The sequence below is a fragment of the Sapajus apella genome, unplaced genomic scaffold (genome assembly GCF_009761245.1).
Source record: "Sapajus apella isolate SASKATOON/1434 unplaced genomic scaffold, GSC_monkey_1.0 scaffold61, whole genome shotgun sequence".
In the NCBI taxonomy this organism is placed as follows: Eukaryota; Metazoa; Chordata; class Mammalia; order Primates; family Cebidae; genus Sapajus; species Sapajus apella.
Genome location: NW_022437001.1, coordinates 597,805 through 620,662, shown reverse-complemented (window position 1 = coordinate 620,662; position 22,858 = coordinate 597,805). Strand labels below are relative to the sequence as shown.

The window sequence follows — 22,858 nt, the reverse complement described above, 5'->3', positions numbered from 1 at the left end:
ATATATACTCAAAATTGTCAAACTGCCTCATTCTGCAGCTCTCTAGCTGAACGAAACACTGCTAAAAGAATGAAACAACAGCTTTGCTACAGAAGATGCCAGACACAAAGTCATCACCAAGAAAAACTCATTATTAAAAACAGAAGTCTCCTAGCTACTCTTTAGAAAGAAGGTAAGGTGCTTTAATATTTTAAATTGTTCTATATTAAAGCCCTAGTACTTAAAAAAGGAACAAACTCAAGATAAGACACCCTGAAATTATACTAACCACTTTCCGTCTTCCTTCAGTTTAGATCTATTTGCCTACTCCTTCAGCTCAGCCTATCCAACCTGTTCCCTCTGTAAATGCACACTATTTCAACAACCAACAGGAATGAGCTCCACCCCTCCCCATCGCCACACACACTGTTCAAGAACCGTTCAATATCTGGAAAAGAACTGCTGCTGCATTGCTTTGAGAAACAACAGGGAGCAAATTACTGGACGGATTCTTTAACTTACCAATCAGAACTGCTGACCTTTTATGACTCTACAATTCAAGAAGCCTGCCAAACACTCACAGTAAGAATGATCAACAAATTTTACTTCTATATTATATATTAATTTACAGAATTGTTTTCAATCTTATTATTCAATCTATAATACAAAAATATAGGCCTAAGTATTTTAAAATAAACAAAATGTAGACAGGAGCTATTACAAATCTTTGAGGACTGATAAGAGAGGGTAGGAGGGTAACTGAATAAGATATGCAAGCAAAAAATTCCCTCTGAATACTTTATGTAGACTTGAGAAGTAATGAACAATAAAAATCTATAGCAAAAATACTGGTGCAGATAATAATGTAATAAACAAGCTGGATACAAGGAGGCTCTGGGTATCATAAATGTTATAAGAGTTTTAATGAGAAAAAAGGACATATGGCTATATAGGTAGGTATTGACAGTAAGTAAAAAGCCATCAAACACCTCACTGTTTTGATACTGAATTTTCTCCCACTTGCTTATCTGCATTTCATTTAAAAGATTTTTTTTAAAAACCACATGCCATCCTGAAAACATAAGCAACAATATTAAGTCTGTTAGCTATAATACCTTTTATATTTAAGCATTCTACCTTTGCCAATGCACAAAGGTATTTGTTTACACCACATAATTAATCCACATTACAATTTCCAGGACAAGGGAGGGTCACATTAATACAAATACTTTATAGTCTTCCCAAATAATCATACTTCAAATTACTGTAACTTAAATGAACATTCATAGACCAAAGATTGCTAATGTAATAGCACCCATTTTGGGGAAAGACAGTCTAAAAACTAAATGTAATAATAAAAACCTTAAATTAAAGGATGTATTTTAAAACTTCCTATTGTCTGTGGCACTGAAAGGTTTCTTATTTGCATATGTAACATGCTCAGTTTCTTCCCTGGTTTAAAGCTGAAAAGATCCAGCACTGCCTCTGCCTTCACCTTGCACTGCCCTTTTGATATTCATGTTATACTTAAATCAATTTCCAGAATATCTAAAAACAGGCATGCACTTCCCATTCCATTTTTTTAAAATCCTTTGTAGATAAAGGCTATGGAAACAAACAAGAAAAATAATGCAGTAACCTTTTACTCGCCTGCTGGAGGTACTGTCTGCTGCACAGAATTTTAAATCCTCATCTGCAGATGCAATTGAGCTGGTATTGCCAAGAACTTGCTTTTCCCGTGCTGCTGCTACACAGCTACTCATCGAAAGAGCACATTATGTAGAAAATCTGAAGTACTATCAAATCTGAAGTTTAAGTTTCTTAAATGATTTAACAAAAGTACTTCTAAAATCTAGCTATACTCCCCCTCCTCTGTTACATTTTCAGATGCATGCCAGACACGTTAGGGAAAAATGTCCTGGTGCTGCTGATGTACTCCTAGCAAATGGGTAAAGAGGCTAAGAGTAGTAACGAAAAAATTCATACATCATGCTAATGTAAAAACAAGACAGCAGCCCATTAAAACTTGGTAGGATTTGTGCTGCCAAAAAAAATTTATAACCTGCCCAAAATAATTTGATATTTGTATTAGTTTTCTAATTAACAAAAGCCTACAAATACATTATGTGTCTAATATTACCAACAAGCATCAATTAAAAATCCCTGTCATACTGCTATTAGTGAAAGTAAGTTATCTTACTAGCTATTCAGTCTTCATCACTATTGTTTCAAACTATGAAATAAAAGATTTGAAGTTACAGAATACTTGTGAAATAGCTTTACTTGCAATGTTTCTTCCTCCTCATCCCCCACACCAATATCCCTTGGATCTTGTATTAATAATTATAACTGAGAGTATAAGCAATATGGGGTATTTTCATTATTTATCATTTTCCTTCCATATCAGGTAATTTGATGCACAGTACTACTGATTCTTAGGTTGCAAACAGATGAAGCTGGAAGGCAAACCAACAAAGATAAGGTTTAAAAATTACTAAAAAAGCAGCATAATATTGCTTTGAAAAACTTTATAATTAACTTTTCTAGGTATAGATAAAAGAGGAAAGAACATTAATACTTGCTCACTAATGACAATTAAGCATCTTGTGTATTTCTTCAATAAACTAATACATTTTAAAGCTGCTTTCCCCCTTAATGGCAAGTAACTGTCAAAACTTGTTTTAAAAATATTTAACAATCCATTTCTATCAAATAATTTTCATTTCCTTAAGATACAGGGTGATCACTCCTCTTAAATCGTAGGCTAAAAGATGTGAAATCTATAAACAAAACACTAAAACATGATATCCTTCCTCAATGCTCAAATTTATTTGCATAAGTAAGCATAAGCTAATTTTTACAGTTCCCCTAAAGGTAAAAATGTATCAAAGAATCCAGCTCCCAGAGGCTGAGTTGGGTGTGAGCATACTGCTTGAGCCCAGGAGTTTGAGAGCAGCCTGGGCAATATGGTGGATCCTATCTCCACAAAACATACAAAAATTAGCAGGGCATGGTGGCACTTGCCTATAGTCCCACCTACTTGGGAATCTAAATTGGAAAGATCGTTTGATTCCAGGAGGTAAAGGCTGCAGTAAGCCGTAGCTGCACTTCAGCCTGGATGACAGAGCAAGATCCTGTCTCAAAAAAAAAAAAAAAAAAAAAAAAAAAAATCAAATAAAAACTTTGGCAACTGACACTGTATTTTGAAAATAATTGTTTCATTTGAAAACACTATTTGTCACACACAATACACAGCATTGCAGAGATGACTCCGGCAAGTTTCAAAATATGAACCCTGGGTGTTCCTAAGACACTTACATGGAATCTATAAGATCAAAATTATTTCTATAATAATACTAAGATATTACTTATGTTTTTTACTCTGTCTCTTGTGTATACACAAAGTTTTTGTCAGAGTATATAGCATGCAATATCCTAACAAACTGAATACAAAAGCAGATATGAGAATCCAACTGTTTTTCTGCAAGCCAGACTTTAATTGTATAAACATGTAATTAGCTGTTATTTGTAAATAAATTTAATAAATGAAAACTGTTTAAACTTCTCAGATTTATTTTCTAATATGATAAATATTAAGAGATATAACCCACATAAATCAAAGCTTTTTGTAGTCTCCAGTAATTTTTAAAAGTTTAAAGAGGTCCAGAGAGCAAAACAAATTTAGAATCACTAAAAATCTTTGCTTACATTTTTTCCTTAAAATACAGTGTTGGGGCCAAGCATGGTGGCTCACACCTGTAATCCCAGCACTTCAGGAGGCTGAGGTAGGCAGATCAAGAGACAGAGACCATCCTAGACAACATGGCGAAACCCCATCTCTACTAAAAATACAAAAAAAGAATTTTAGCTGGGTATGGTGGCCTGTGCCTGTAGTACCAGCTACTCAGGAGGCTGAGGCAGGGGAATCACTTGAATTAGGGAGGTGGAGGCTGCAGTGAGCTGAGATCACGCCACTGCACTCCAGCCTAACAACAGAAGGAGACTCCATCTCAAAAAAAATGCAAAGTACAGTGTTGGTTATTAAAATAACTTCAGTAATTTTAAAGCAGTGATTTAAAAAATACTCACTTTTGCAAGTATAAAATGTTTCTGAATTTTCACTGTCATTTTTAAAACCCAACTATTAGTCATCTTGATTGTTGAGCACAATTGTTATCAGCTGTGTCTCACAGTAGTGTTAAACACTAACATCTTTTTTAAGCAGAACAACAACTACGGTAGTCCATGGAGTAAAATTTAAAAATCTAGCTTATAACTACACAATGAAAAAGAAAGACGATCAGTTGTTAGGAAAAGATAAATGTGACATTATATATTTTTAATATAAAAAGAAATTATAAGAACACCTTCTAAAATTCATCTTGCCTGTACAAATCACTAGTTTTAAGTAACTGTTTTTTCCTGAGAAGAAATACATAAACTTTAAATAGAACCTCAAGAAGGAACTGCCGTGCAGTAATAAATAAATTAGGAGGAAAAATACTTTTAAGAATATATTAACAACAATTAGAGAAATTACAGTATAAAAACTTAATTAATGTCTGGGTGCAGTGGCTCATGCCTGTAATCCCAGCACTTTGGGAGACCGAGGTGGGTGGATCACAAGGTCAAGAGTTCAAGACCAGCGTTGATGGTGAAACCCCATCTCTACTAAAAATACAAAACTTAGCTGGGCGTGGTGGCACATGCCTGTAATCTCAGCTACTTGGGAGGCTAAGGCAGAGAACTGCTTGAACCAAGGAGGTGGAGGTTGCAGCAAGCTGAAATCACTCCCCTATACTCCAGCCTGGGCAGCAGAGTGTGGCTCCGTCTCAAAAAAAAAAAAAAAAAAGAAAAAGAAACAATTAGCCAGGCGTAGTGGCACATGCCTGTAATCCCAGCTACTTGGGAGGCTCAGGCAGGAGAATCACTTGAACCTGGGAGGCGGAAGTTGCGGTGAGCCAAGATAGCACCATTGCACTCCAGCCTGGGTGGCAAAGCGGGACTCCACCTCAAAAACAAACAAACAAACAAAACCTTAATTACTTTATGCTGAGGATATGTTAAATGCTTGACATATTAAAGCTTTACAGTCAGAGAAGATGATTTCTTATCCTAATTTCTATGTATTAGCCCACATTTTCCCTTGTAAATCCCACCGAGTTAATTTTCAAAGGAGTTCTCCTTGGTTCTGTCCTTAACCAAACCCCATGTCACCCCATGTCTTCTAGAACTCTGGTCTATTCAATCTATTCAGTCATTAAAATATTTACTCAGCACCTACCACATGCTAGGCAGGTATAGATAAGGAAGATGCGGCCATACAAAAATAGGCAAAACTCTCTCCTGCCTTGTTTGAACTTTTATATTTCAGGGAGAAGGTACATAAAAAACAAATCTTTTTCTAGTAGATGTTGACAGCAGGTAAGGAGAAAAAATACAAGAGTAATGAAATGGCCAGGAAATGCCTCATTTTCTTAATGAAATGTAAATCAAATTTTTAAAGATGTAGGCACATTTTTAAAATGTTGAAAGAGTGGTGGCGGCAAAAACGTGGTCAATGGAAAAACATTTAAATATTTTTTAGTATGTGTTGGTTTCTAAAAGAAAAAAATATTTTTTAGAATTTTTTAATGAAATTTTTCAAATATATATAAAAGTGGAGAAAAGAGTATAATGAACCTCTATATATCTACCATCACTATATTTACCAGGTACTAAAATATTAGCAATATTCCTTTATCTACCTTGTATTCATTTTTTCCAAGGTATTTTAAAATAAATTCCAGATATCACGTCATTATTTCCCTCATCCATATACATCAGTATGTACCATTAATCTGGCCACTGCCTTTCATACTCACAAAGTTACTATACACATTCAAATTAAGTATACTTCCATGATATTAAGTAATACCAGTCAATATTTAAATTCCCCATCTTACTTTAAAAATATCTTTTCTAATTAATTTGATCTGAACAGAAACCAAAGTACTGTTTCTTGTATCTCTTTTACTGGCAAATAACTCCCTAAGCCTTCTTTTTTCTTCTTTTTCTTTTTTTATGCCACTAATTTGCAGAAACCACGTTAGGCGTCTCATATTCTGAAACTGTCTGTGTTTCTTCACTGTGTCACTTACCTTGTACCTCACTTAATCTTCAATATTTCCTACAAATAACTTTTTCCTTTTTCTTTTTTTTTCTTTTGCTACAAATAACTTTTGATAATGACTATTCCAAATTCCAACTTGAACAGAAATACCAGCAGTATAGCATCAGACATAGGAGCTCTTCTAACTCCAGAGAAGTACTTTAAGTCTACTGGTAATTTTCAAACACTGGTTGAATTGAATGCAAAAAAATTAAACAGGATGCAATAGCTCTGAAAGGACAGAAGAGGGAACTATAATATTTAGGAATTCCATACTAAACAGTTCTTTTTATATAAAAAAAATTTAAACACTGAATTTCAACTTGTCAATGGCTAAAAATGTAGTAAATTACTTTTTTTATATATCCTCCTTCCAAAAACAAACAAAAAACCTAAAATGCAGAATAAAAACATCTGAAAGATAAGGATAAAGACTGAATGTATGGATATTTTTAAGTTGTATCCACTAATAAATATCAGCCATTAACAAGAGCTACCATTTACAATTACTCTACCAAACAACGTACTTCCACTTTCCAAATAGCTTTCTTCAATAAAAAATGAGCAAATCTAAATAAAACTAACATACGTCTTTCCTTAAACAATCATTATAGTTATAAATTAAAATGCATTTTTAAAAATTATTCTTTTTAAAGAAGTCATCATGAAATCTAGAAATTAAAGGTTTAAAAAGAAATTACTTTTACATATCCATTTATTCAAAAGAAAGCTGTAAAAAACTTTTATAATGATAATATCTCAAGAATATATATAGTCTACCAAGATATTTGTTCTAAATATGGATTTTTCAAATATAAATTTATTTTATAAAACTATAAATCTGTCACTTTAATTAAAACTACTTTATAACAAGTACAGAATAGAACTACAAATGTATACATAAATGACTGCTGCCATACCCGGGCAACACAGAAGACTTAGTCACATAACTATAGGACAGAATTCAGGTGAGCTTTCTGTTACAATCTAAACAAGGATCCCCTTTACTTCAGTTTCCAGTAACATCTTCCTCAAGTCCTTCATAGTCTCCACAAGCAGCAGCATCTTTAACATTCACATTTCCACCAACCAACAGTCTCTTTATGATGATTTAGGTATTCTCTAACATGATAACAGATTTTCTCTACTGTGCTCCTCCCCTCCTTCTGGGGCCTCACCAGCCCCAAAAGGGGCTGTACCGTTGTACAGGCTTTCTCTATCACCTTCCTCAAAATTATACCAGCTTCTGCCAATACCCCAATTTCAAAGCCACTTTCACCTTTTTAGGTATTTGTTACAGCACCATTCCACTTAGAGGTACCAAAACCTATACTGGCTGTTGTAAGAAATTACTATAAACGTGGTGTAAAGCAACACAAATTTATTAGCTCATGGCCTTAGCTCATGACCCCTTCCTCCATCTTCAAAGCATATCATTCCAACCTCTGCTGCAGTTATTCATCAATTCTGCCCTGACTGGTTTTGCCTCTCCCTTACAAGGACTCTCTGATTACTCTGGGCTCACCTAGATAACCGTCCCCTTTAAAGATCCTTTACTTAATCACGTATGAAAATTCCTAGAGCCATGTCAGGTAACATACACACAGCTTTTGGAAATTAGGATGTGGACATCTTTCAGAAATCATTATTTGGCCTACCAAAATACAATACAAGAAGCATGATATATAAAAGAAAAAATATAAACGTGTATTCATCAAAATAAAAGACTTTTGAACTTGAGAAGAAATTGGTAAAGAAAAAAAGGCAAGCCACAAACTGAAAAAAATCTGCAACTAGTTATTCAAAGGACTAGTATTTAGAACACATAAAGAACTCTTATAATTCAATAATAAGACAAACAATACAATAAAAAAAAATTAAGTAGTCAGGCGCTGTGGCTCATGCCTGTAATCCCAGCAGTTTAGGAGGCTGAAGTGGAAGGATGGCGTAAGGCCAGAAGTTTGAGACCAGCCTGGGCAACAGTCAGACCCTATCTTTAAAAAATAAAATTAGCTGAGTGTCACAGTACACACCTGTAGTCCCAGTTGCTCAGGTGGCTGAGGTAGGAGGATCACTTGAGTTCAAGAGGTCAAGGCTGACGTGAGCTATGACCATATCGCTGCACTCCAGCCTGAGAGACAGAGCAAGGCTCTTATTTAAAATAAAAAATAAATAAATAAATAGGTAAAAGATTTGAGAAAATACTTCGACAAAAAAAGATATGTCACTCCAGCCTGCAGCCTGGCAACAGAGCAAGAGTGGATCTCCAAAAAAAAAAAAAAATACGTGAATGGCAAACAAGCGTAAAGATGTTTAACATAATTCACACTTTCCTAATAATTAATGAATACCACAATAAGACATTATTATATAGCTACTAAAACAAATAAAATACTGACCATACCAAGAATTCTGAGGACGTGAAACAACTGAAATGCTCATACACTGCAAGTGGTAATATAAACTGATAGAATCTGTTTGGAAAAGTTTGGTAGTGTCTTATAAAGGTAAATATACACCTACTACATGACTCAGCCATTCCACTTATAGGAGAAATAAGAGCACAAGTCCACATAACAAAACCACAGACAAACATTGTGACCACTTTATTCATAATAGTCAATAACTGTTAATAACCCAATCCAGTAATAATAGCTAAATGGAAACAGGCAAAAAACAAATTGTAATATACACTAAAAAGGAAATACCATTCCCTAGTTAAAAAAAAGTATTGATTATTCATCCAACAACATAGACTAATCTCAAATGTATTCAGTTAAGGTTGAAAGAAGTCAGACAAAAGAGGAGACACATTATATAATTCTATCTACATAACATTCAAGAAAATGCAAACTAACCTACAGTAACAGAAAGCAAATCAGTGGTTGCCAGGAAGTGGGGAGGGAAGAGATTACAAAGAGGCTTTTGAGGGTGATATATATATTCACTGGTTATATACATTGTGGTGATGGCTTCATGAGTACACATATATGTCAAAACTCAACAAATTATGCATTAATTAGAACTCAATAAAACTGGATTTTTTTAATTAAAAAAGAAGATGAAAATGGAGCAGAGAAATTAAAATCCAAAAGCAACTTCTCTAGTAGAATCCTAACAGTCTGGAGACAAAATAAAGAATCTTAAAGACAGTTGAAAAGATAAAAATTGTTATACTGATACTGTAGAATTTAAGAAAGATTTTTGAATAGAAGGTAAAGAAAAAGGGTAGTGGTACTCAGTTTCCAATGCATTTCTCTTCTACTCATATCTTCCCCACCCCTATTAAAAAAAAAAAGTCAGTTAAGGAAATATTTTTAATTTGATGTTTAAAATATACTTTTAAACAGGTTGACACAGTGGTCAAAAAGAAACTATACTAGTGATGGAGCACATCTATTTTCATCTTTTAAGAGCATCTAGTAAATTTTTCACCTGCCTTTATGTTCCTCTCAAGAGGTATAAGATATGTATCATCTTAGTCAACTAAAAAGAATGATCCAAATATACATCATCCAGCATGGCACAGAGACTATTAAGAAGCCAACACATCTAGGCTCTAGGTCAGACATGTCTTAGCAGCCAATACTGTATCAGACAAGCCACCATTTCACACACATCCATTTACACATTTAAAAATGAGAGCACAGTTAACATCATGTTGGATTGTTACCACAGTCCTATATCTACTTTTAAGAGAGAATCAAACAGTATGACACACATAAAATTCCTTTGTAAACCAGCTCTATCAAGAGTGAACTAACTTACTTCTAACTGAGAAAAAGAGCTTGCAGTATGAATACAAGAAACTAGGCAGGAAAAAAAGGTAGGTGGGGGTAGGATCTTGTAATCAAGAACCAACCCAGCTATGTTCAGCTTGCTATGCCACTTCTATGGACCACAGGAAAGTTTCACCATAAATAAGAGATAAATAAGCAATTCAATCTTTCCCACTTTATAGCACAACTAAAAGCAAAACCAATACAGCCCTAACACAGGTAGACAACCACAATTGTTCCCCAACTGACCTAACTTGTAGAAATTAGGGTCTAACTACTTCCTGTCTGTATATTTGCTCCAACATGCAGTGAAATGGCTCTCTAGGAGAGGTGAGGGGCCCTGCCTAGGAAAGTGGTATTCACTACTGTCTAAGTCACTACCCAAAACAGTACAGCTAGTTCAGACTATAACTACAGAATGACTTTACTACCAACACCAGCATTTAATCTACCACAAGTGCTACAAAATATTGAAACCAGAGGATGACATCATTACCATCATATTTTCAAAACCATCAGCACTTCCACTTTTTCCAATCAAGCTAAATTCAATAAAACAGAGAACCCATTTTTACACCAGCTTCCACTAAGTAAACCAGATTTTATCACTACTCCATCTCTGAAGCAAATAAGCTACTACAATACCATAGCCAAATCAGCTACAACAGTAGCCATACTGTTGCATGTATACATACACAGAGCAAACTCAATAGTCATTCCAAGACTCTTAATAGACAGCAATTAACTCATTCACCCTGGTGATCAATGGAGAGTTACCACACAGGCAGACTGCCCTTATATTCATACAGCAGTGATTCCAAACCAAGGGGCTGGGCAGGAAGTACACTAGTCCCCCACTTATCCACAGGACATATGTTCCAAGAACCCCCAGTGAATGCTTGACACCACAGTTAGAAAGAAACTCTATATACACTATTTCTTTTCCTATACATATATAGTTATTAGTTTAATCTGTAAATTGGGCAAAGAGATTAACAATGTTAATAATAAAAAAGAATTATACGGTAATAAAGTTATATGAATGTGGTCTCTCTCTGTCTCTGAAAATACCTTATTGTACTATAATCACCAATTTTCAGACCGTGGAGGACCATGGATAACTGAAATTGCAGAAAGCAAAACTGTAGATAAGGGGAATACTACATATACGCAAATTCAGAAAGTAGATTAGACATTGCCAAGGACTAGGGAAAGGGAAATGGGAAATTACTGCTTAGTAAGTACAGAATTTCTGTTTGAAATGATAGAAAAGTTCTGGAAAAAGTAGTAATGAATGAACAACACTGGGAATGTAATGTGCCACTGAATCGTACAGCTAAAATGGAAATGGCAAATTTTCATGTATTTTACCACACTTTAAAGTTTTGTTATACATTACTAAAATTAAACAACAACCCTAATGAGATGTACCATGTTCAAAAGACTATTGTTTAATATATCAATTTGCATGTCATTTCATAACATACATGTTAAATATCATATGTCAATTATCAAACTCCATTATAAACCCAACAATACAGCATCATAATTTTTGCTTCAAGTCACAGGTACTTGTTTTTAAAATAAGAAAAAATATAGTTTATAATTATAAAAATTAAATTATGTATTTACTAGTTTTGATGTTACTGGTACCATTTCCCTTGAAATCAATTCCTTTAGAATTGCTTGTAATGGTGGTTGGCTGGTGAAAAATTTCCCAGTTTTGGCTTATCTGAACATGTATTTATTTTACCTTCACTTCTAGCTGAACATAGAATTCTTATTTGATAGCTTTTTGCCTTTCAGCTGAATATACCATAAGCATGACTAGAGGTCGCCATTGTTTCTGGTAAGTTATTTCTGGCTACTTTCAAGAAATTCTCTGGCATTGAGCAATTTGACTACTTATGTGCTTACATATGTTTTTTGTGTATGTTTATCCTGCTTGAAGTTGGCTGAGCTTCCTCAATATGTAAATTGGTACTCTCCACCAATGTTGGGAGTTTTCAAGCCATTATTTATTCTCTGAGACTCCATTTAGATGGATGTTCAAACACTGTATTACCCCAAAGGTCTCTCAAACTCTGCTTATTTTTCCCCATTCTTTCTCTTTCCAATAGATAACTTTTATTAATCTATCTTTAACTGATTCTTTTGCCATCTCCAAACAACTGTTTTGCTTGTTTAATTAAATTTCATGTGTGGGCACGGTGGCTCATACCTGTAATCCCATCAGTTTGGGAGGCTGAAGTAGGCAGATCACCTGAGATCGGGAGTTCAAGTCTGAGACTGGCCTGATCAACATGGTGAGACCCTGTCTCTACTAAAAATACAAAAATTAGCTGGGCATGGTGTTGCCCGTCTGTACTCCCAGAAACCTTGGAGGCTGAAGCAAAAGAATCGCTTCAACTCGGAGGCTGAGGTTGCAGAGAACTGAGATCATGCCACTGTACTCCAGCCTGGACAACAGAGCAAGACTCTGTCACATAAAATTTCATTGCAGTTACTGACCTCAACCCTAAAATTCTCTTCTTTATATTTCTCTGTTTTGATCTCTTATCTGTTCACTCAACAAGACTTTATTGTTTTTAATTTGCATATTTTTACTGTTGTACTGTAAATTTTTATTATGTTTTTCCACAACTATTTTTGATCCATGGTTGGTTGAATCTGCAGATGCAGAAACCATGGAAACAGAGGGGCGACTGTATTTTTCTTTAATCCTTTTGAACACAGGATTCCTTAAATTCTTCCGATTATATTTAGCACTATTTTAAAGTCTTTGCCTGCTAAATCCAGTATCTAGCTATACTCAGGGTTAATTTCTATTAACTGATTTTCTTTACCTGAGAATGAATCACATTTACACTTTCTTTGCATATCTAATAATTTTTGGTTGAAAATAGATATTGTAAACAACATATTATAGCAATAGGATTTTGTCACAGTCTTTCAAAGAACATTTGGTTTTTGTGTTGTATGATTCTAATGGGCTTGCATGGACTAAAACTGCAAACTTCAGTAAGTCCTCAGTTCGTATCATTGACAGGTTCTTGGAAACAGCAACCTGAAGCAAAACAACATATACCAAGATCCTTAAACACTGTCATTTCCTTTAATATTGTTTTGTTATAAAATTGAGGGGAGAAAAATATTTTGTTACACATTGTTTCACTTAAAATCAGATTCCAAGAACCTATCAATAAAGTTAAGTGAGGACTTATTGTGTGTCTCCCCTGTGGTAAGCAACAATGATTTTACTTAGTTCTTTCACCTTCCAGCTGCTTCCTTCTTCTAACCTGATGCCCAGGGGATTCCCTCTGCACCTCGGTAGTCTGGTGGTCAGCGAAGGAACTGGACAGAGACTATACTCAGATGTGTGGCCCACATCCTCTGATGTTATCTTGCTTTCAGTGTTTCTTCCCTAAATTTTAACTCTTTGTCAACAACATGTTCTGTCAAAAAAAGAAGCAAATATGAATTATATGGTTTAATTCTTTCAAGAGCAGATTCCACTCTTGTTTCTACCTGTTTTTACACGGGGTCCCCTGGGGTCTCCCTATGCATGTATTGTTTCATGATTAGCTACAATCTGGACAGAGTTTCCATTCAGATTTTGGATCTTACTTCTTGCTTCCAGGATTCCCCTGAGTAAATTTCCAACTGCTAACTTCTTTCCTATACCATTGGAACAACAGGAGGCTAAGGCAAGAAAGCCACAAACACACAATTACACATTGCAATTGGAGGCTCTCATCTGGTTTCTGCCTTCTTTGGTTACTTTACATTGCTTTTAAAACAGTTAAAGTTTTTCTTTCAATATTTTGTCCAGATTTTATAGCTGCTATGTGAAAGATGGTTCACTCAACTACTTCACTAGCATCACTGCATCCTTAAAAGAAGAATCTCAAAGTTCTAATTAATGAAAAATTTCTCACATCTTTGATTTCTATTCCTTACACCAAGTTAAAATCTTCACCTCATCAGACAAGAATTTAAAGTACTTTCACTTCCAGTTTTCTCTTTTTTTTTAAATCTCACATAACACACTGAGTAATTTCTTGTCTGGCATATTACCTGTATCATTCATTACAAAGAATGTTTTTGGTTGGCTGTGGTGGCTCATGCCTGTAATCCCGCCACTTTGGGAGAATGAGGCAGGTGGATCACTTGAGGCCAGGAGTTCAAGACCAGCCTGGTCAACATGGTGAAACTCCATCTATACTAAAAATACAAAAAATAGCTGGGCATGGTGGCGGGCACCTGTAATCCCAGCTACTTGGAGGCTGACACACGAGAATGGCTGGAACCCAGAAGGCCAAGGTTGCAGTGGCCCAAGAGATCACACCACTGTACTCCAGCGTGGGTGATACAGTGAGATTCTCTGTCTAAAATAAAAAAAAAAAAAAGAAAGAAAGAAGAAGAAGAAGAATGTTTTCTGTGAAAACCAGGAACCAGGAAACATGTCATCAGAAACTTAGTTTTAGGTTTCAACTCTGCCACTATCCATAAAACCATAAGGAAATCACATTCTCTGAGATCTTCATTTCTACCATCTGCAAATGAAAATGTCATCTTCCTCACTAGTCAAATTTAGGACCAAAATATGATAACTAATAACTGATGTTAACAAGTGTAGACAAGAATTGGTTAGAGATATTACAGGGCTTGTGACATGAGAATAGGTGAACAGTTAAAACCTTTATCTTAAGAAAAAAAAGATAAATTGAATGGATTGGATAGCTTAGATAAGGAGTTTGTTCATGACTCAAAAAGCATTTACTTAGTTCCAACCATGTTATCGAGCATTGTACAAGACAAACTTTTTCACTTGGGAAATAACAATTTTGGGGTGCTAATGACATAACGAGACAGTAGTAAAACAGGTCGGAAAGAAACATGTGGTATTTGTGAGTCATCACAAATTTGTGATAATCTACATAATGAACACAGAGAACACCTCCTCAAAATGGTGTACAATGAGAAAGAGCTAAGAGCAAAGCTTCACCCCAATTTATATACAAGTGGTATATAAAAGAAGAAAGCCGTAACAAAGAAAACAAACATTTAATAAGAGAGAGGAGAAAAACCAGTAAGGTTTATTAAAGAACACAAAGGAGAAGTGAATGTTAAGAAGCAGCAACATAACAAATTGTTTAAAAAGACAGGAAAGGAAGAAAAGTAGAAAAGTTTAGCCATTTGGAACTCAATTTTATCTTGGAAATAACAGCATGTTTACAGCCAGATCCATCCAGCTAATGTTTATCTACCTGGTTAAGTAAGAAATGTGGTACTTAACACTTAAGAAAGCAGAACACTGGTAGAAATAATAGTCAAACTTCAGAAAGCAGTCGAGTAAGAGTTGACAAATTGGAGATACCTATAATGGACTATAAATCAAACAACCTTGGAGATAATGGGAAGGAAGTGAGTTCCTTTTCAAGATTAATTGATAAGGCAGAGAACCCAGCATGGAGCATAAAGAAGAAGAAAAAATGGTATAGGAAAGAAAAGCTAAGGTTAAAAATAGAGATAATAAGCTTTTGAAATGAAAACATTTTATTCTTTAAGAAATACTGAAGAAAAAAGGGTATAAAATATGAAATGAAAAAGGAGTAAGAAAACTAGGGATAGGGCTGGTCATTTGAGCACAGGAGAATGGGTCCAAATAATTAACATGCAGAATGAAACAAATCAAAAAGATTAAAATTACCAGGAAGGATCTTGGATAAACAAGGATGGGGAAATGTGAATTTATACTAGAAACCCTCTCAAAACAGGAAACTGATGAAACTCTAGAAACTCTAGGCAGCCCATGAAGAGGGAACAAAAGTAGAAAAAATAAACAGTTGTGATTACTTAGAATAACAGACTGGAAATTATGTGAAGACAGTTAAAGAGAATTTGGAAATCTCAGGTATTCATAATAATGAAGTCAAAATGTCTACGTATGTGGCTTAATCTGGATTAAGTTTTTCATTAAAGAAGTGAATATTAAAAAGAAAAACTTTTAAGAAATATTATCAGTGCTCTTGGATGTTATTACTGATCAGTGGCTGGGGGGGGGAATATTCTCTGCAATGATGTGATTACTGTAATAACTTTATCGGAAGAAAAAGGGGTCAGCGTTACTGTTCAACAATTTGCAGGCATTTGTGCAAAAACAGTATGGCAATTAGAATAATCCGAGTCCAGCTGAGCCTTTCTAAGATTAGTAAGCAAAGATCCAACTAATGAAGAACAGGTTAATTGTTCTAGTCAGATAACCAAAACCAATGTCTCCAAGATGTATTATGGATCAGCAGAGCAGCAAAGTAAGACATGCCTTGAGAAGCTGTTGCCTATTATATACAGAAACCTCTACTGACTCTAGTGACAAATGAGTAGTTTAAAGGGTACTTACCTTGAAGAAAAAAAAAAAAAAGCAAGTCTCTACTGATATTAAAACCCTATTTAAAATTAAACACTTAAAATTAATGTATAGTCAATTATTATGATAGTAAGAATACGGAACAAGAGAAGGGAAGAGGAAAGATAAGATATAAAAGCTATTTTGCCTTAATTCAGCCATAAATAGGTCACCAAAATCCCATTAATAACTACATTTGATATAAACAATTGGAGGTAACTCTCAACTATGTCTTTTCCTTATTTATATCACAATTAAAAATTTAACATCATGAATGTTGTTTAGCCTTTTTCACTGCTAAATTTCCATGGATACTATAACATAAACTATAAAAACATCAATGTATAGAATCATATTACCAAACTGGCCGGGCATGGTGGCTCATACCTGTAATCCCAGCACTTTGGAAGGCCAAGGCAGGAGGATAACCGGAGGTCAAGAATTAGAGACCAGCCTGGCCAACATGGTGAAACCCCATCTCTACTAAAAACACAAAAATTAGCCAGGCGTGGGGGCATGCACCTGTAATCCCAGCTACTCGGGAGGCTGAGGTGGGAAAATCACTTGAACCCAGGAGGCAGTGGTTGCAGCAGTCGGCGACATCACACCACTGCACTCCAGCCTGGGCGACAGAGTGAGACTCCTTCTCAAAAAAAAAAAAAAAGAACAATATTACCCAATTAATAGGCACTCAAGTGACTGTTAGCCAATGAACATCATTATTTTAAATCAACTAACAAGAACACCTCTGATCTCAGCTTTATAAAATTTCATCAAATAGACCTTTTGTTATCTGAAGTTGACACAGAATACTATCAGATAATATGAAAGGTAAGAATAGTCAATTCCCCTAATAAAAACACATCTAGTGCATTTACATTACAATCTCAACTTTACACAGAAAACTAATGCTTTGAAGACCAGTGACATTCCATCTCCAGAAACTAATTAGACAACAGATAGGCCAAAATCTCATGAAATGCACCTTCAACTGATATAAGAAGTCACATAATGGTAAAAAAAAAAATAAGGAACTAAACTGGTCCCCAAGACACTGGCCAGGCGCGGGGGCTCATGCCTGTAATCCTAGCACTTTGGGAGACAAAAGTGCGTGAATTACCTGAAGTCAGGAGTTTGAGACCAGCCTGACCAACGTGGTAAAACCCCGTCTCTACTAAAAATACAAAAATTAGCTGGGCATGGTGGTGTGTGCCTGTAATCCCAGCTACTCAGGAAAATCGCTTGAACCAAGGAGGCGGAGGTTGCAGTGAACTGAGATGGCACCACTGCCCTCCAGCCTGGGTGACAGGGCAAGACTGCATTTCCAAAAAAAAAAAAAAAAATTATGCAGTAATTGTCTTGATAAACTAAACTATTGATATGGTTTGGCTGTGTCCCCACCCCAATCTCATTTTGAACTGTGGCTCTCACAATCCCCAAGTGTTGTGGAAAGACCGAGTGTGAGGTAACTGAATCATGGGGACAGTGACCTCTATGCTGTTCTCGTGATAGTGAGTTCACACAATATCTGATGGTTTTCTAAGGGGCTTTTCCCCCTCATTCACTCTACACTTCTCCTTGCTGCCACCATATGAAAAAGGATGTGTTTGCTTCCCCTTCTACCATGACTGTAAGTTTCCTGAGGCCACCCCAGCCCTGCGAAATGTGAGTCAATTAAAACTCTTTCATTTATAAATTACCCAGTCTTGGGTATGTCTTTATTAGCAGCATGAGAACGGACTAATACATCTATTAAGGATGGCCCCTCTCTTCTTCAATCCAAAACAACTAAACATAAATTCACAAGACTAATATCAATAAACATATCACACACAGCTAATATTTTCACAGTAATACATGAGATCAAAACATAAGGTTTTGCTTAAAGCAATTAGCTGAGGAATTGAAGCACAAATACAAGGATAATTGCCTCCTTTGGGCTTTGACTGTCAAACACAGGAAATGCCAATGCTTTTTTGTAGTTCTATGATAATTAAAACTTTGTCATAGACCTAGACTATCAATGGGAATTTATTTAAAAATAAATCTGCAATAATACCAAAAGCACAAGTAACAAAACAAAAAATAGGTAAGTTGAACTCCAAAATTAAAACTTTTCTGCTTCAAAGGATACCTTCATAAAAGAGATAACCCACAGAATAGGAGAAAATACTTGCAAATTGTCTATCTGATAAAGGACTAGTTTCCAGAATATTCCAGAATAAAGAATGTTTACAATATTCAACATTAAAACTCTTTTTTAAATGGGCCAAAGATTTGAACACATATTTCTTCAAAGAAGACAAATGGTCAACAAGCATGTGAAATGATGCTTATCATTAGTCATTATCAAAATCAAAATCACAATGAGATACAACTTCATACCTACTAGAATGACCGAAATACAAAAGATTGATATTAAATGTTTATGAGAATGTGGAGAAATTACAATCTCATACATTGTTGGTGGTATTGTAAAATGGTACAATCATTCTGACAGTTCCTCCAAGAGTTACACACAGTTCCTCCAAGAGTTACACACAGTTACCACATTATCCAGCAATTCCAACCCATCCATATATACTCAAAATAAATGAAAACCTATCTATACAAAATTTATATAAGGATGTTCATAGAAAAGCAATCCTAACAGCCAAAAAAAGTAGATACAACTAATTATCTGATGAATACATAAATAAGATATACAAAGAAATATTCAGTCACAAAAATGAATGAAACACTATGCTACAACATGAGTGAAGCTTTAAAATGTTATGCTTACATGAAAGAAGCCAGACACAAAAGGACAAGTATTGTATCATCCTATTTTTATAAAATGCCCAGAATAGGCAAATCTATACAAACAGAAAGTATATTGGTGGTTGCATAGGGCTGGGTGATAGATGGTGTCACGAAGGATGACAAAAGTAACCTAAGATTTCATAGTACTGATGGCTGCACAACTTGGTGACTATATTAAAATATCATTGAATTGCACACTTAGAGATGAAATTTCCTGGTATGTAAATTTTATCAATAAAATTGTCACTAAAATTAATAAATTTGCTAAGATGAAATATACATGATAAGCATATAATGCAATGACTACTTCCCTCTAACTCAAATATATGCATCAACAGGGGATAAAAATGAAAATAAGTTACTCTTTTCTACTTAAAACACCTCCAGAAATTAGTTGCCACCTTCTAAAGTAGTAAAAATCTGTTCAAGAGACCTTTGTGGCATCATTTGCTTCTAAAAAGGTTTATATTTATTACAAATGTATAGTAAACAGAAGAGTATAACTGTTGAACATTTAAGCATCTACTTTGGTTACTATAAAATTAAGAAAACTCATTTGGTCAAATATTTACTGTTTCAGACACATTAATAAGTGTAATAAAAGAAGCCAATGCTTATCACTAAATATTTCCTCCTTAAAAATCTGTTATTGACTATATTAAAAACAACCAAAAGCCTATATTATGACAAGCCTATATTATATAAGAATGTTCATAGGAAAGCAATCCTAATAGCCAAAAAAAGAAGTGGATACAACTCATTAACTGATGAATACATAAATAAAATATGATATACAAAGAAATGTTCAGCCACAAAAATGAATTAAACACCATGTTGGCCAAGATGGTCTCGATCTTCTAAACCTTGGGATCCACCCACCTTAGCCTCCCAAAGTGCTGTGATTACAGGCGCGAGCCACTGTGCACAGCCATTTTTTTCTGTAAAGAATGTAAACTTCTAATCTCATGATGCATTACCTTTTCCTTAACCAAGGCATAATCCTCAATATTTATCCACTCAAGCATCTTGCCTCTTTGATACAAAACTGTTACAAAGAAATGCTTATACATTACCTCAATTTGAAAGGAATCCCTTAACTTTCTGATGATATGCTCATAGACACTACCAAATTAAAAAGTAAACTTGCGGTACTTTTAAAACATTTGATTTACCCCGATTGTTAAAGCACTGTCAAAATAAAAGTTTCAATACAATTTATCTACATTTCTACACAAGTACAAGTACACATTTATAGTTATGTCCTATTTTCTTCATCATTTCCACAAATCTTAAAAATACTTCTGAATGTTTTACAGTTGTCAGTGGCCAATTTTTAAGACTTCTTATGAAGTCTGTGACCTACATCTTTCACTAACGTCTTCATATTCCTTAAGTCAACACAAGCCCCCCATTTATTACAGTTACAACCACTACGTGAATTCTAAACCCATTCCCCCAAAATGAACTGTATCTACAAGCATAAACTGCTGCACACCCTGATATTTGCAACTAGCAAACTCTGCCAAATTGAAACTTTGTCATCTTAATATTTCAGATAATCCCTAAAATTATGATACTCAAACTAACTTAACAAAAACAAAAAAAAAAGAATGTTATAATAACTAAGAATGAACTTACTAACTCTTTAATTTTGTGCTATAAAATTGAATAGATAGTATTCTAAAGAACAGAAGTGTTCCACAAAATCGGATCCATCACGAGTAAATAGCAAATGGGGATAACAAAATCCCAGGGGATTTAAAATAATAAGAGAGGACTTTGAAATGGTCAAGGAAAGATGAAATTAAAAGAAAAATTAAAAATATAAACTTTATTTCTCAACATAAGCTACATCAAATTCCAGACACTTTTTAAGTGATTATATTGGCCATTTAGTCCATCCCTACGGAACTGAGGGTCCTGGGAATTTAACCATGTTAATGCAGGCTTTCGTACTTTTTTTGTGTTTTTTTTGAGACGGAGTTTCACTCATGTTACCCAGGCTGGAGTGCAATGGCGCGACCTCTGCTCACCGCAACCTCCGCCTCCTGGGTTTAGGCAATTCTCCTGCCTCAGCCTCCTGAGTAGCTGGGATTACAGGCATGCACCACCATGCCCAGCTAATTTTTCGTACTTTTAGTAGAGACGGGGTTTCACCATGTTGACCAGGATGGTCTCAATCTCTTGACCTCGAGATCCACCTGCCTCGGCCTCCCAAAGTGCTGGGATTACAGGCTTGAGCCACCGCGCCCGGCCGTACATTTTTAAATGAAGAAAAATTAGTGCCCTATACAATTTTTTTTTACGATTAGAAAACCAAAAGAAAAAAAAAAATAAGAAGAGGCCAAATCAGGTCTGTAAAATGGATACCTAATAACTTCCCATTGAAACTCTTGCAAAACTGTCCTTGTTTGCCGAGAGGGAGGAGCAGAAGCATTGCCATGGTAGAGCACAACTCTCTGGTGAAGTTTTCCCAGGCACTTTTCTATCAGAAAACTTTGGCTAACTTTCTCAAAACACTCTCCTAAAAAGAAGGTTATCGTTCCTTGGCCCTTCGGAAAGCCAACAAGCAAAATTCCTTAAGCATCCCAAAAAAACTACTGGCATGACCTTTGCTCTTCATCAGTCCACTTGTGCTTTGACTGGACCACTTCCACTTATTGGTAGCCATTGCTTTGATTATGCTTTGCCTTCAGGATCATACTGGTTAAACCGTGTTCCATCTCCAATTACAATTCTTCGAAGAAATGCTTCAGGATGTTGACTCCACTTATTTAAAATTTCCATTGAAAGCTCTGCTCTTGTCTGCAGCTGATCTAGGCACAATAATTTTGGCACCCATGAAGTAGAAAGTTCACTAAACTTTTAATTTTTCAGTTAGAATTATGTAAATTAAACTAATTGAGATGTCTACGGTGTTGACTATTGTTTTTGCTGTTAACCATCAGTTCTCTTCAATTAGGGAACAAGCAAGATTATTTTTTTCCTCACAAATTGATGTGGATGGTCTGCCACAGTAGGCTTCATCTTCAGCACCATCTCATCCCCTCTTGTGATGAGTTATCCACTTGAAAACTGCTGATTTGGGGGGGGGGGCGCGGGGGCATCATCCCCATAAACTTTTGTAAAGCATCAATAATTTCACCATTCTGTCATTAAGCTTCACCACATATTCGATGTTTCTTCTTGCTTCAATTTTAGCACAGTTCATGTTACTCTGATAGGGGCTCTTTTCAAACTGGTATCTTATCCTTCTTAATGCCTCAAACTAGATTCTGTTCAGACATGTTATAACATGTTAGCATAAGTTTATCTTGGTGCAAAAACATTTCTGAAATTCATGCATGGATTTTCATAACATGTATTTTCTGTGAACTTTGTGAAGACCCTTCATATAGTTAGTAAAAAGCAGGCCTATTTAGAAGCATGCATTCTAAATTCTAATGTCCTTTCTTATTAACCCATTGGCTACAAAAAAAATAGGATTTAAGGTTTAAATCCTACTTGGTTTTAAAACATATCAAGATGGGTGATGAAAATATTATCCCTTTCCATTCACAATTACTCCAACCAACCAGAGGATATACAGTCTTTAAATATACATGAAATATTCACCAAAACAAAAGAGCTTTAACAAATTTAAAATAATTGCAATAACACAAATTATACTCTTGACTATAATGGAATTAAATTAGAAATGGGTAACAAACATCTGAAAATCCCCTATACAGGAATTCA

General features: G+C 35.0%; 1 protein-coding gene and 1 long non-coding RNA gene across 3 annotated transcripts in view; one reads left to right on the top strand and one right to left on the bottom strand.

Annotated features, from left to right (window-relative positions):
- Positions 1 to 22,858, bottom strand: part of FBXW7 (F-box and WD repeat domain containing 7) — a 226,930-nt gene that overhangs the window by 132,187 nt on the left and 71,885 nt on the right. The window lies entirely within an intron of this gene.
- LOC116528952 lies at positions 255 to 13,446 on the top strand. The gene is made up of 3 exons (XR_004259301.1): positions 255 to 561; positions 11,716 to 11,758; positions 13,191 to 13,446. It is a non-coding gene; the product is annotated as an uncharacterized LOC116528952 (long non-coding RNA).